The sequence below is a fragment of the Ceratotherium simum genome, chromosome 9, assembly GCF_057802395.1.
Source record: "Ceratotherium simum simum isolate JZ-2026a chromosome 9, ASM5780239v1, whole genome shotgun sequence".
In the NCBI taxonomy this organism is placed as follows: domain Eukaryota; kingdom Metazoa; phylum Chordata; class Mammalia; order Perissodactyla; family Rhinocerotidae; genus Ceratotherium; species Ceratotherium simum.
Window position 1 is genome coordinate 31,768,977 of NC_141908.1, and position 15,474 is coordinate 31,784,450.

At 42.6% G+C, this 15,474-nt stretch overlaps 1 protein-coding gene across 4 annotated transcripts in view; it reads left to right on the plus strand.

The window, feature by feature from the left end:
- Positions 1-15,474, plus strand: part of LYPD6 (LY6/PLAUR domain containing 6) — a 121,081-nt gene that overhangs the window by 24,981 nt on the left and 80,626 nt on the right. For 2 of the 4 annotated variants that reach the window (XM_087435177.1, XM_087435178.1), the window contains one exon: positions 1,069-1,122. The exons of the other annotated variants lie outside the window; for them this stretch is intronic. The gene's annotated coding sequence lies outside the window, so the exon portion shown is untranslated. The remainder of the gene's footprint in view (positions 1-1,068; positions 1,123-15,474) is intronic. 4 annotated transcript variants of the gene reach the window in all.

The window sequence follows — 15,474 nt, forward strand, 5'->3', positions numbered from 1 at the left end:
GATTAAGGATCCTGAGATGGGGCGATTATCTGGTTATGCTGGTGGACCCAGTGTAATCACAGGGTCTTTATAAGAGGGAGGCAGAAGAATTAGGTGCAGAGAAGGTGATGTGATGAGAGAAGCAGGGGGAGAGAGGAGATAATCAGTAGAAGCAGAGGTTGGAATGATGTACTTTGAAAATGGAGGAAGGGGCCATGAGCCGAGGAATGCAGGTGGCCACTTAGAAGCTAGAAAAGGCAAGGAAACGGATTCTCCCTTAGAGCCTCCAGAAGGAATGCAGCTCTGCTGACACTTGATTTTAACCCAGTAAGACCCATTTCACACTCCTGACTTCCAGAACTGTGAGATAATACATTTGTGTCATTTTACCCTACTAAGTTTGTGGTAATTTGTTATAGCAGTCACAGGAAACTAACATAGCACTTAACACACACCTGACATGCAGAAGGACTCAGTATATCTGCATCTTATCTGATTAACCAGAAGATTATTCCTGATCCTCAATCAGTGACCCTCATAACTATAGTGGCTAACAATTTGTGAACCTGTTGCTATGTGCTGGTCACTGTGCTCAGCACTTTATACATGATCCTCATAATCACTCTAAGGCTAAGTGCTGTTATTATCCCCATTTAGTCAATGAGGAAACTGATGCACAGAGTGTTCTAATAATGTGCCCCAAATTACACTGCCATAGGTGATAGCACTGGGACTTGGAGTGAGCAGTGTGGCTCCTGGGTCTTGGTTACACCACTCTCTTGTCTTATCATGTCCTCATATCTAGAATCTAGGCATGCTATCCTAGCCTGATACGGCGTGAAGAAAACTGGAAGAGCTAGATTTGAATATTGATGTCTTCAGTAATCAATTGGCTCTGTAAGCGTGGGCATGTCAGCTAGCCTAGATCTGTGTGCCCGTCTTTGTCAAATCTTTCCTTTTCTGCTTACCTTCTGGGGTCAATGTGAGGATTGAATGATAAACCATGTATGAAAGTGCTTTGAGAAGTATCAGGCACTACACGTATGCTATTTGTCATGATGTATTTGGTTGCTTGTGTATCGTCCACAGATTCCCCTGTCCCAGGGTTACCTGGCTGATTAGCTATGATGTCTGACTCATTTGGTAAGTAGATGCTTAATAGTACTTGATAAATGCATTTGATAAAAAAAGCTCTTTTGCCCTTTTGGTTATCATTGTTATATTTTGGATCATTGATACCTGAGAGCTTATAGTTTAGTCTCCTGCTAGAACTTCACTTTTTTTTCTTCTTTAAATGGATCTTGCTCATTGCACTCCTGAGAGAATATTTGTATGTTGTAGCCCAGGGAATGTAGGACTTACAGAAGATTTGCAGTGATTTCAGCAGCTTTTCAGTGGGTTTTTTTTTGGAGAAGAGAACAATTAATCCCTAGAGAATGCTAGTCACTTGTGGTGGAGAATCTTAGGCTGGTGATGGGTTGCAAATCCTGGGGAGTCCGGACTCAAGAAGATTGGGAGTTTAAAAAGAGAGCCAGTGAAGTGAATTTTATTCTCTTTCTCCCTGTGCTGCCTTAGCCTGCAACGTGACTTGTTCCTTTAAGATGCTTTAATTGCTAATTGTTTGCCATTTGATTTTGAGATTAATTGAGATCACCAGGATGATGGAAGGCTAAGACCTGACCTGACCAGACCTGAAGAGATTGGCAGGTTCTCAACGTTTTGAAGTATTAATGAGCTGCAAGATGGCTGGTTTTGGTTGAGATGACACCAAACTTTTTGTAGCATCTTGTTTTGATTTATTGTTTCTTTTGTTTACTTGTCAGATATTCCCGCCCATAACATAGGGTCTGCAGAGCACAAGTGTTTTATGCGTGTTCAAAGCAAGTCAAGCTATCCTGAAGGATATAACATCCAAACATAGAATGATACTGTGATAGTCATCCTTATGGATATGTTTTTGTTCTTCTCTTTAATTATTTCCTTGGGAGGGGTTCTTAGACATAGAATTATTCGACCAAGGGTGTAAACTTAAAACAAAAACAAAATTAAAATCGAACAAAACAAAAACAATTTTAATACGAATTAACAGATTGCTTTCTTTAAAGACTGTACTAGTTTACACTCCCACTGGTATGTGTGTGAGAATCCTTACATCACTGCAAACTTGTCAGTGTTCACTTATTCAATAAATATTTATGGAGTTCGCAACATCTTCCAGGTTCAGACATTTTTCAAGTTTTCAAAAGTGCCCCAGGTGATTCGAAATGTAGGCAGCTGAGAACTGCTGGTTTAGTTGATGGGAGAAAGATAAGAAAGGAGATTTTCTCTCATCACTTCTTTGTAGTTTGAATATCTCTCACTATCCCCTTAAAATAGAGTAGATCAGTCTCATTAAAATACTGTGGGAAATTATTTTCAAGTCCATATATTTACTCAGTAGGATTTTTAGAGAGATCATTTTCATGGCCCGTTCCTGCCCAAGCACAGAAATGAACTGCATGATACTTGATTCATGTTGCCTTAAAGAGCAAAGTATTGAGTGAACTTTCTTTGGAAATTTAGAATTTCTTTAGGTGATATTGAGGCTCAATATCCCCCTTGGCTAAATGACCAGTCTCTTCTTAAACCTATTACGGATGGAACTGGCATATATGTGTAGCTAGTGGGACACAGATGAAACTGATATTACTCTTTAGCTGAAGGCTGTTTAGAAACCTATCAACCTGGGACCGGCCTGTGGCTTGGTGGTTAAGTGCGCGCGCTGCGATGCTGGTGGCCCGGGTTCGGATCCCGGGTGCGCATTGAGGCACCACTTCTCCGTTCATCCTGAGGCCGAGTCCCGCATACAGCAACTAGAAGGATATGCAGCTACGACATACAACTATCCACTGGGGCTTTGGGGGGAAAAAAATAAAATAAATAAAATCTTTAAAAAAAAAAAAAGAAACCTATCAACCAACTAATTACTTACAAAGAAGCAGTGTGAATTGCTAATTATTTAAATATGCATTCCACATGATCAAACCACCTGGAATTTCAAACTTGCCTTTGTTTTCCATGTACTGTATAGGTCATGTAGATCATGTCTTCCCACTCCACCCACCACCTGCTTTGTTTTGAGCTTTGTATGGGCTCTTGTCTACTTGTTGTCACAGCTCTGGGCTGAACTTGTAGATTTGTTAGTTTCAGATTAGTGGTAGTTACATATGCTTCCATTTATAATTTTAGAGAAATAAATGCTGGCGTGTTCGGAGTCAGAAAAACACTGCATTGGTAGATTACGGCCGTCCCATGCTGGGTTTGACTGGCTGCCACCAACTCTGACATCTCTGACCCTTGGCACGGAAAGAATGTAAATAAGCGGGAATCAAGGGCTCCAGGTAGCTTCTGTTTGTTTTTGCAAGAGAGCCAGATCTCAGTGATGTGAGAGGATGCCAGATTTTATAAACACAGAGCCAAAGAAAAGAACAAGGATGGCGGGAAGGGGCCCAGGAATTGGGGAGGTGTACTTGCAGCGAGTAGAGGATGTTGGAAAATGAGGCTTTCATTCATTTCAATGGGTAGAGTTTTTAAGATTAACATACTAATTTCTTTATTGAAGTCAAGCAAGATTTTAAGTCCTTTATCAGGGCTCATGGAGTGCCTATTTATAGAAGTCAGAATAAAAGTAAATGAACCATGAATGCTAACATGCATCCCGCAAATTTAATAAGATTTAAAAGTTAAATAAACCAGTGGAGCCTGCAGTTTTCTCCAGAGCCCCTTTACAAGTTCCAACCTTGTTTCCTTTTTGTCCCCTTCATTTTACACAGTGTCTTGTGTGGATTCTTTTAGCCTCAACATTTAGAAGACTAAAATGATTTAAAAGCTTGTCTTTAGAAGGAATTTCATTTTCAGTTAAACATTTACTTGATGATCGCTTTCTATTTAACTTGTTGAAAAATGCAATTTTTTTTTTTTCAGGTAGATGGACTTTCAATAGGGATAAAGGAGATTGTATTAGTTATTTTTTGTTGCATAACAAACTGCTACAAGTGGGTGGCTTAAAACAACAAATATTTATTATCTCATATTTCCTGTGAGGTATGGCTTGGATAGGTTTTTGTGTCAGGGTCTCTTACAAGGCTGCAGTCAATTGTTAACCAGGGCTGGGATCTTATCTGAGGGCTCAGCTGAGGAAGGATCCACTTCCAAGCTCACATGCTTGTTGCCTAATTCAGTTTCTCAAGGGCTTTTGGACTGGGGGCCTCAGTTCCTAGCTGCTTTGGAGGCCGTCCTCAGTTCCTTATTATGTGGGCCTCCCTAACTTTGCAACTTGCTTCATCAAAGCCAGCAAGACAGACAGTCTGCTATAAAGACATCCCATCGCCTTTGCTATATTCTGTTGGTTAGAAACAAGTCACTAGGCAAGCCTACCCTTTAGTGTGAGCATTAATACTGGATGGGGCCACCTTGGATTTCTATGCCAAAGAGATACATGGCTCCATTCCAACAAGACTTTAGGGTCTTGGGTTCTTTGAGGGAAGGCAGCTTGTCTTTTCTCAGTTAAAATATTTACAGAGCCTTTGCCAGGTGGTGGCCAGCCCTGTCTGCTGAACCAGGTTCTGTAGTCCTGGGCTAGCACTATGCAGGGCACAACAAGACCACTCAGTAAATAAATGCACGTAGAGGACCACCTCCTTGAGGTATCTTAAGCAAGAGAAAGAAAAGCCCCAGAGCTCTATGAAAACAACGGCAGAAAACACACCCTCCTCTTTTCCTTCTCAGTTTCAAAGCTGTAACAGAAGGATGAGGATGTATTCTGGTTCTGGAGATTCTGTTTTTTTCTCTCATTGATTTCCTGTGGGGTGCTCCAGGACAGGATATCCAGAAAGCCTGCTTTGAATGACAGGCCCTGTGAATACAAGTATAAGAAAGACATCATCTCTTCCCTTCAGAAACTTAGAGTCTTGTGGACAAGACACAGATGGAAGTGGACAATTATCAAATGGCATCAAAGGCCTGTGAAAAAGTTATGCAGAAGGGGCTGGGAGCACAGAGGCTGTAAACCTAATCTCAAGGTGCAGGTGGGTGGGTATTAGGCGACATTCAGGGAAGCCTTCCTGGAAGGGGTGATGCTGAACTGAATTAGTTGAATTAGCCTTTGAATAAATGTGGACAGGCTTTGCAGGGAGGGGGTGGGCATCAGTTTTGGTGGTTCAGAGGCAGGGGGACGTTTGGGACCTCAGGAAACTGCAAGTTGTTCAGTGTGGTTGGAATTTACAGGCCCACTGGGAAGTGGTAAAAGATGGGGCTGGCAAGGTAGTCAGGAGTCTTAATCATCATCAGAGTTCTTGGATGTTCTTCCAAGGACTTTGGATTTTACCTTGAAAGAATCAGGAGATAATCTAACCAGACTTGTGTTTTAGAATTAGAGAGGATGGGAGAAGTGTTAGGAGACAAGAAGGCCGAATAGGGTGAAGTGATGGGGGTCTAAAATACAATGAAGTCAGAATGGAGAGGAGAGGGTGTATTCAAGAAATACTAAGGGTGCAGAATCATTAAGACGCGGGGATTGAACTGATTGTGGAGGGTGAAGCAGAAGGAGAAGTGACGCTTGCTTCAGATTTCTGACTTAGGTGACTGGGTGGATGGTGGGGTGATTCATCGGTCTAGAAAGCATGGGAAAAGCAATGGTTTTGAGTTCAGTTTTGTATGATTTGCTATAAGGGGCTTGTGGGACAGCCAAGCAGAGATGAGCAGTGTTCCAGGATATACAGCTCAGGAGCTCAAAAAAGAGATCTGGCTGGGTGACTTAGATTTCAGAGTTATTCCCCCAGAGGTGGTAGTTAAAGCTGGGAGTGTGGAGATGACCGAGAGAGTATACAGACCCAGAAGAGAAAAGAGCTAAGGATGGGGTCCAGTGATACTTTCAGTGAGGGGGAGGAGGAAAACTATAAGAGTAGAGGGGAAGGAGTGGTGTGATAATCAAAGTTCCTGTGGTTCCAGGCCACAGAAACCAACACAAGTGAGCTCAAGCAAAAAATGTTTTTAGAATTTATTAGAAGGCTAATGAAGCATCTGAGACACTCGGGGTTCTGGAACTAGGGACCGCAAAGTCGCTAGGAGCACAGCAGGACTCTATCACACACAGTTTCTCATATCTCAGCAAGCCTGTTTCTTTTTTCCATCTAAACACCATCTTCCTTTGCTGCTCTGTGCAAGTGACAAATCCATAGCTCCCAAGTTTACTAAACCTCCCCCAAAGAGGAGATCACCAGTCCGATTGGCTGCCCCTCAACCCCAGTTTCAGTTTTCTGGAATAGTTAATCTAGTTTTTCTATCTTGGGAAGGTGCCCATGAGGCCATGCTAACATGGCTAACAAGGGCCCACTCTTGCCAGAATCAGCCTTCAGAGAAAAAGGGCTTTGGTAAGAATCAGATGTACTGTGATCTGTCCAAAAGACAGGAAGACAACTAGTAGGGGGTGGGGTCAGGAGGGCCAGACAAGGAGAGAGTTCCAAAAAGGAGGAAGTAGTCCACAGAGTTAGATGCCACCGACCCCACAGAGAGAGATGAGGAAGAGGAATGCCTTTGAATAGCTACATCTGTAAAAATAAGAGGGAAATATTTTGTTGTCTGGTTGGTTTTTATTTAGATGGGGAAGGCATAAATATACTTCTCTGTGGAAGAAGAGGAAGAAAGCCGTTAAACTGGGATTGAGAAGATACAAAAGAGAGCATTATTGAGGGATGAGGTTCTTGAGGAAATGGGAGGGGACGCAGGTGGAGGGATGAGCCCAGACAGGAAGGAGGCCATTGCTCTCACCTAGGTAGGAGGGCAAGAGGGGTACAATGTGGATGATTTGGATGGTGGGAGGGAAAGGAAAGGCTGCCAAGAAATTAAGTCCAGGTCCCCATACCAGGAATTATTCACACTCTACAAAACCCCAGCTTCTTCTCTGGCTCCTTAAATAGATTGAATGTCTTTGCTGACAAAAGTATTTGGTATTTCAAACACCAGGGGATTGACACGGAGAGCTACAGCCAGGACTGGGGGTCCCTGTAGGAGTCCCCAGTTGGACCGGTGTCCCTGTCCAATGCTAACACCTCTACATTCCTAAGTAAGCCCACGAGTATCTCAGAAGAGCAAACATAAAAATGGGAGTACAGCTAAAGAAAAAATGGGTCAAGGGCTGGTTGCCACTGTACAAGTTAAAAAACTTGAAGTTTATCTTTCTCCTATCTCCTCCCTGTGCTTTTCCTCCTCATGGGGCTGCCTCTTGGTTGCATGAGAACAGTGCAGGGTTCGGATCCTGTCTTAGATGGGCTTGCTCCCAAGTTCCACAGCAGTCACTGTCAAGGAGCATAGCTGAAGATGTCTGGCCCTGCCTGGGACTTGCCCTCCCACCTATCGCTTCATGTACCAGAGGATCTGGAAGGGTTTTCCTATGCTTCTTAAGCCAGGCGACGTGAAATTTACTAAAATAGGGGTTCAAGGGAAATTTAGGTAGAGAAAAGAAGACAAAGTAGACTTATGTTATATGTCATTAAATACTTTAAAGGAATATGTATTTTTTCCCTCTAGGAAGTGTTCTGGTTTAGTTCATCAAAAAGAGGATGGGATGATGGTGATTTAACCCAAATTACTTTCCTATCCTCTGCTTCCCTCCACCCTCCCAACACTTCAGACTGAAGAGTGAGCAATTCTTTTTCTCTTTGATGTTTAGGAAGCAAAACTATGGTTTGTGGGAGTTCCTTCACAGGAGCAGTCACCAACGTTTTTTTGAGTGCCTTCCATGTGTCAGGAATTGTGCCATCAAAACCCCTGCCTGTCACCTAGCCAGCATTGGCAGGTCTCACGAGCTGATACACTTAACAGATGTTTAACTGTGGTGCCAAAGGGCACAGAGCCCAAGATTCTTCTAGCAGCAGGGATGCTTGGTAAGACTTGTTTTGTCAATTGTTCCAGACTTTGGTAAAGTCTCCAAAATACTCCCTAATTTTAGGTTTAGGATTTTAGGATTTGAAGTTTAAGATTTCTCTTCTTGATCCTGGGGAGGGATATTGGACCATCAAGGGAGCAAAAACAAGTCCCTGGACCTCTGCTTCTGCCCGCCTCCCCCCCCCCCCACCCCAAAAGGCTTCAGAAATTCCAAACCCTGAGGGAGATCTCTCTTTGGATTTCAGGTGGCAGAATAAGCTCTCCAGAGGGGCTAATGTATTCTGGGGACTTGGCTTCCTGGGCTGTTTATTGGAATTGGTGCTTGTTCTGGACAGAGGGACAAAATCAGGGACTGAGCCTTGAAAGTAGAAATTTGATAGCCTTCCTCCAGGGTGAAGTTATAATGTTGAATGGGTGCCGGTGAGGCTTAATCCAGCTTTAAGCTGCCCCGCCATAGCCCAGCCTCTTTAATTCCTAATACTTGTACCACAACTCTCCTGGTAAGACCTTAAGCCTGATAAAGTCCCGTTCCTCTGTTAAGACTGTAACTATACACTTGGCTCATGCTGTCACATTTTTGTTACTTTGAAGTCTGAATCGAAAGAGTATTCTGATTGAATTTGCCTGGCAGATCAGTTATCCAGATTGGCTCAAAGCCTGTGAGTAGAAGTAATAGTCCCTGTGTTGTCTTAAATACTGAGAGACAATTCATGGGAACAACTTAATCTGGAGTGCTTGTGGATTTCATTCTCACTTGCTAATTAACAAACTCTTCTGGGGAGTTGAGACTCTAGAACTGAACACCTGACTTTAGGTGACTCCAGGATGTTATTTTCTTAAAGCTGGTCTAATCATTAATTTGAACGGTTTAACTTAATTAAAATTTTTTTTTGTCTTGATAAGCCAATTTGTATGAAGTTCAAGAACAGGCAAAACTAATCCGTTGTGGTAAAGGCCATAATAGTGGTTGCCTCTGAAGAGGGTGGGGACAGGGCGGGGCCATGAGCGTTCTGGAGTGCGTTCCATATCTTGCTCTGAGTGGGAGTTACACAGGGACATGCATACGTAAAAATTCATAGAACTATACCTCAGTGAAAAAGAAAAAATATTCTCATCTAGGAGTTTATACCATCGTTCTCCGAGGTCACAGAGTTTGTTATAGATCCTCAGTGTAGACTTTGGAGGGTTGTAAGATTGCATAGGGAGGTACGTGATCAGATTTGTACTTGACAAACTCTCTCTGGTTATTGCTGGAGAAAGGAGGGGAGGGGACAAGAGTGAAAGCAGTGACAGTGGCTTCGGAGGCTGATGCGGTTAGAGACAGTGGGCCTTGGATTAGATGGTGGTGGGGCAGAAAAGGAGATGGAGGGATAGATGGGGTTTGGGAGAAGGAGGTGTTGAGGATGACACCCAAGGTTCTAGAACAGTGGTGTGGATGGAGGGGCCATTGCCTGGAGATCAAGAATTTGGCTGGAGACATGTTAAGTTTCAGATGCCAGCCTTAGGGATGATAAGTAGGTAATTAAATAAATGAGTTATAAATTTGGAAGTTGCTGGCCTGGTATTTAAAGCAGTGAGAATGCATGAGATCACTTTGGGCGAGAGCATAGCGTCGGAAGAAAAGAGATTCCAGGCCTCTGCCCTGGGGAATTGCCGCATTTAGAGGTCAGACAGGGGAGGAGTTGGAACAGGAGGCTAAAAAGGAGTGCCAGAGAGGTAGGAGGACAGCAAGGAGACTGCGATGCCGTGGCATCCAAGAGAGGAGTGTTTCTAGAAGCATGGAATGGTCAACTGTGGTGAATGCTGGTGAAAGTCAGGTAAGTTGAGGACTGAAATCCTCAGTTGGATTTAGTAGCATGGAGGCCATTGGTCACCTCAGCAAGAATGGTTTATGTGGAGGTGGGGTGGTAGAAGCCACACTAGAGTGAGGCAAAGACGGATTTTGTTTTCCCCAAAGGATATTTATCACTTTAGCTGTGTGTTTAAAATATCAATCCTTTATGTAACATTTAATTGTGTAACAACATTTAAATTGAAGTTTAATTCTAGAGCACAATGTAAAAGGGATTAATTGGGGTCCCAGTTTCTTAGTTGTTTTAGTCAAAGAAATTGAATTTAGAAAATACTGTGGGAAATTATTTTCAAGTCCATATATTTACTCAGTAGGATTTTTAGAGAGATCATTTTCATGGCCCGTTCCTGCCCAAGCACAGAAATGAACTGCATGATACTTGATTCATGTTGCCTTAAAGAGCAAAGTATTGAGTGAACTTTCTTTGGAAATTTAGAATTTCTTTAGGTGATATTGAGGCTCAATATCCCCCTTGGCTAAATGACCAGTCTCTTCTTAAACCTATTACAGAAGACCCGGTAATGGAAAGAAACCAGGACAGTCGGTGCTCATCTCACATTATTTCAAAAGTCAAACATACCGTTTTGTTCACTTAAATACATAGGTTGAGAAAAAAGAAGAAAAAAGAAAAAAATTATTATGCCCAGGTCTTCAGTGTAGGAATTATTTTGTGAATTTGATGTGTCATATTGTTTTGGTCAATAACATTGAAAAGTGCAGAGTAGAAGTATGACTCTTACATCCTGGAGAGTCATGGTGACACCTGACCTTGGACCTGAGTGCTCCGCATTATTGGGAATGAAGGCAACCATTTGAGTATTACTTAGAGCCCAGCAAGTGGTGGATGCCCAAGGGATATTAAATGTTGAATAATATTACACTGAATGGAAAATCCATCCCTGACGATCTCCTTTCTCTTGCTTTCCTTCTGAGTCTCAGGCTCTTAAGAGAAATGATCTGTATTAAATTTCATATTCTTATTCCACTTAGGAGGTTCTGCTGAGAATTGCAAGGTCAAATCTGTAGTGAGGTTCTTTATATACTGGTGTCAAGGGAGAGAGACTTAACATCCTGCTTAATGGGAAGGTGGCACATAGTAAGCTTTTACTATGGGTGGTTAACATTTTTAGGATGGAATTTGATTTTACAACATCGGCATATTTAAAAAATATTATGTGTGTATGTATTTGTTTTTTCTTTTTTCCATGTGCTGGGATGACCCAGGAGAGAAGTAGTAAACAGCTGAATTGGTTTTGGCACTGTGCCAACGTTTGGGGAGGTTGAATGTCCATCTTGGTCCAGGTGAACTTGAGTCTTCAAGGATCTAGAGAGACTTTAGGGGAACGTCCATGACCCATCAGAAGTGCTGTTTCACAGACCTCAGGGTTTACTTTAGATTAGAATCACAGGGCCTTTCACATCTTTCTTAGATGGAGGTGGGGTATTTGTGAATTCATTTTGGAGGTGGCCTAAACAGGACTTACTTTGATTTCTTGAGGATTTTCATTACCATGTAAGTGCCTATGTGTATTTTTGTGTATTTTTGACTAACAAATGGTATCAAATTAAATTGTTCTGGGATATGTGAGGCTTCATGGAGCTGTTGGAGGCAGATGTGGTGCAAGTGGGGAGAAACTTGAGCGAGAGGTTTCTTTTCCTCTGAAGATTAGTTGATGATGAGAATGATGCCTACTGTGTTTTGATCCCTTGCTAAAGATGTGATCCTGTTCTCCGTCTTGGTGTGATAAAAATAAAGCCCAGAAAATTCGTATGTGTTCTTTGACGCTGGGACGCCAACCACCTAAAACAAGATTTAGGACATGTCTTTTCTGAACAGAATCAGGAAAGTGAAGTTCTGCTCTTGTTCTTGGTCTACTCTTTTGTTTCCCTGCTTCTTCTGCTACGCTTTCTTGTAGCCCCATTGCTATAACTGATACCAAAACACTTGAAATTCCCTCCCAAGTGCCATGAAGGGACCATTTTTTAATTATTATTGCTGCTGTTATTCTTATGATTACTATTACTATTATTTCAGAAAGGCAAGGAATTGGGTTTGACAGGTGGAAGGGGTGACTCCAACAAGACAGTGTGGCTGGGATGCAGGGCGCAGCCCTAGGACTGAGATATGAGCGAGTTATACAGGATATCACTACTGAGAACAATGCCATAAATATGCAAAGCGTACAGAACGGGGCATCTGGTTTCAAAAACGCTACCACTGCAAAATTACAATAGCAGCATTTTCTTAGTACATAAGCCAAGTGTTATTTTAGCCGAGAGGAGGCAGCTGAACTGGAGATAGTGAACACACCTAAACAAATGTGGCCCGGGATGGAGCTGCAGAAACACAAAAGGGCTGCGTGCTGGCATGGAAACCACCGGAGGGCTGAAACAACAGAAGCTGAAGTTAACAGTGTCCGCCTGGGATGTGTGGTTTGCCCTGAGTCTGTTTTGGAGGCCTTGGGAAAACAGCCCTGCAGATAAACTCTGCAGATTTGCAATCCAAAACCTGTATAAAAGAAACAGCTCTCTCTAACTTGGCAATATTGAAGAGCTTTCTGGCTGTTAACTCACATTATGCAATCTCTTTGTGTGCCTGCATTTCATCTGAATACTCTTAAAATAAATAGAGAGAGTGGTCCCTCACCCCACAGTGACCCCAGCACTTTTTTCTCCATTGCCTCTGAACTCTTTTGCTGAGTAGGTGAGGCCCTTCCAATCTGGAAAAGCCACGAGAGTAACGGTTAAAGAACACAGGCTTGAGTCAGATGAACCTGAACCCCAATCTGTAAAATGCTACTAATAACTACTTGGCAGGGCTGTTATGAGAATTAAATGCAATTAATCCTATTATTTAAATATAATCTAAAAATATATTATCATTAGATGCCATACATATTTAAAGGGTCTGATAATAATACATTAGCAGGTGCTCACTGTGTCCTACCCTACCCACTGTCCTGCTGGCTTTATATGCAATATCTCATTTGGGATAAGAAACTAAATCCAAGATCATACTGCTCATTAGGAGCAGAACTGAGATTTGACACCCTTAGAACTGACAGCAGAACCCCATGTAACCATTGCTACTGTCCCCTCATTTGGAATCTGGTATTTGATAGCTACAGTACTGAGTAAATTCATTTAATTAAATAGAGGGCAGTCCAAAGCTTGTGTGTTCTCTCCTGGTTTCATACATACCTGTCCACAGTGCAGTCCCCAAACACCGTACCTTCCCATCTCTTTTGTCACACTGGTGCCAGGAGATGCCCTTAAATCAGACTTCTGCTGTACATGGTTATCATATATGAGCCATGCAGTCCAGGATTCTACTGTCTTAACTGGGGTTAAGGCCCCTGCTGCTAAGGAAATTGATGGCCCCTGGTTTAGAGCATTGTCTAACAAGAAAGATGAAGCGTCTATTCTACTTTGAATTAGGCAAGTGATTTTTCTATAGCAAAGTAGATGACTTGACTGTCTTTATTTTCTTTTCTGTCTTCCTTTTTTGGAAAATGTGCTGAATAATGTGATCTCTGGGGCCTGTTGGCAGGTTTTGGTGCAAGGAGACTATGCAGAAATCTGCCTGCTTTGCTTAATGACCTGAGAAAACCACAGTTGCTAACAGGTCCTGGGTTGCAGTGGGCACTGTGCACAGGAAGTGCTTTATCAGACTTTAAGGGGTGCTGCAGGCGACAAGAGCACTTCTCCCAGACGGGGGCTCTAACCTTTTGAAGGCACAGTGGCTCTCACGGGGCCAGTAATGATGTTAAGTGTAGAACAGCAAAGCAAGGGAAACTGTGTTAGGGCTCCTCTGGTCCTGCCAGTCTTTGTGTTGTCAGCGTCTTTGTTTGCTGGCTTTGTGTTCTTTTCCCCCTGGAACCTCACTTGGCCTCTCCGTTCATTCATCACACATGCACTGAGTCTGCCTTGCGCCAGGCCCTGGGCCGGACCCTGGGGACCCAGTAGACACAGTTCATGTCTACATTTTGTCTTTTCTTCTTTTTTCTGTGTGCCCGCTAAAGCTGGTGATGCCTTGTTTTACCCATTCTTGGGAACGACTCTCCTAGCTATATCTAACTCATAGTAACAGTCAAGGGAGCTGATATGATCAAACTTTTAATAATCATACTTGTCCTGTTATTTCACTTTAGTTCTCTTGTTTTTAAGTGGTTAATTTAGCAGAAATATTTTAACTTCTAATATTCATTAATTTATTAACAAATTTTTTTTAACAAATATATTTTGAATGCCTGTTATCTGCAAGGTACAATATGATTCCTGTTTTTTGATGAGTGGTGATTTTGATGTGCACAGATCTTTTAAATGAGAGTTTGCAGAAGTTCAAAGGGAAGCCCGGCACTCAGCAATTTGCCTTGCATTTAATGAGCCGGCCACCTTATTTCGTCCCTCCTGTAACATAGCCCTTTAGCTTACCCTGCAGTTGTCACATGAAACCTTCTCTGACCAGCCCCGCAGAGAGTAATGCTGCCGTCTTCATCACTCAGGCATGCTCTTCCTCCATTTACGGGGCACTTCTCCCCAACGTTTGCACTATTGGTTTGTCTTGCAATGTGTGTCTTACTGTCCCATCCAGGAATCTTGTGCCTATATCTTTGTTTTCTCACAGTGGCTAGCAAAGTGTCTTGCAGAGAATATAGACACAAAGTACAAAAAGTACTGGTTGCGTGATTAAATGATTTTTGATAGAGAGTGATTTTATTTGAGGATACTGAATATTAGCGAACATTTTTGTGATCATCTTGGGCTTTTTGAAGAACATACTCATTCACTGAATTGACTGAAACCTGCTTGGTAGGGGACCCTTGGGGTTTTATAAGCCGGAGTTTGTGTTGGGTTGAGGCAAGATGGCGAGCATCTGTGGTGGGGGCGCTCTCTCAACTCGAGGGTAGAAGGGATGTCCTCAGAGAGAAAAGTAGGCTGCAGCTGGTTTGGTATCAGATGAGCAGCTGTAAATTGGGAGCCAGTGGGAACTGGAGGCCTGGAGCCGAAGAGGAAGAGAAAGATAGATGAAGCAGACACTGTCAGAGACCACTGAGACCTGTGTATCAACATTAGCCTCGGGCCTTTTGTACAAAACTGGTAAATCATCAGAAGCCCAGTCTCTACACACCGCTCACCTTAAAAGTTTAATGGCAAAATTATAGAAATAAAAAAATATCTTACCAAAGGATGCCCAATGCCTAGTGAAGTGGAATGGACTTCTGTTTAAAAATTGATATTTGAAAAAATTCTGGATCACCCTCGTATCAGTTTCAACCAAAATCAGCAGCAGGGGAATTTATTCTCATGCTCATGGTTAAGCGTATCTGTGCTGTGGGTCTGTGTCTTCTCTGTTTCGCTAGAGGCCTGGGGCGGAAGGGCCCCTGCCCTGAGCTCTGCTCTGTCCCACGGCAGACCGACTCCTTTAGGTTTAGGTATGCCATGGCCCTCTCGAGATGGGTTATGTCTTTTAAAAACAGGAATGCTGTCTTCTTACCTACTCAGAGTAAGGGAGTTGACTAGATATCTGAAATCCTTTAGGGCTAATAGCTGTGATTTTATAATTTAATTCATTATTCAACAAATATTTCTCAAGCATAATCTGCTGAGTGCCAGGCACTGTTCTAAGTACCAGGTTTACAACAGGAAACAAACAGAATCCCTCCCTTTGGGAAGCTTACATCTGCAGGATCAGGGGAGACAGTAAGCAAAATAAATCA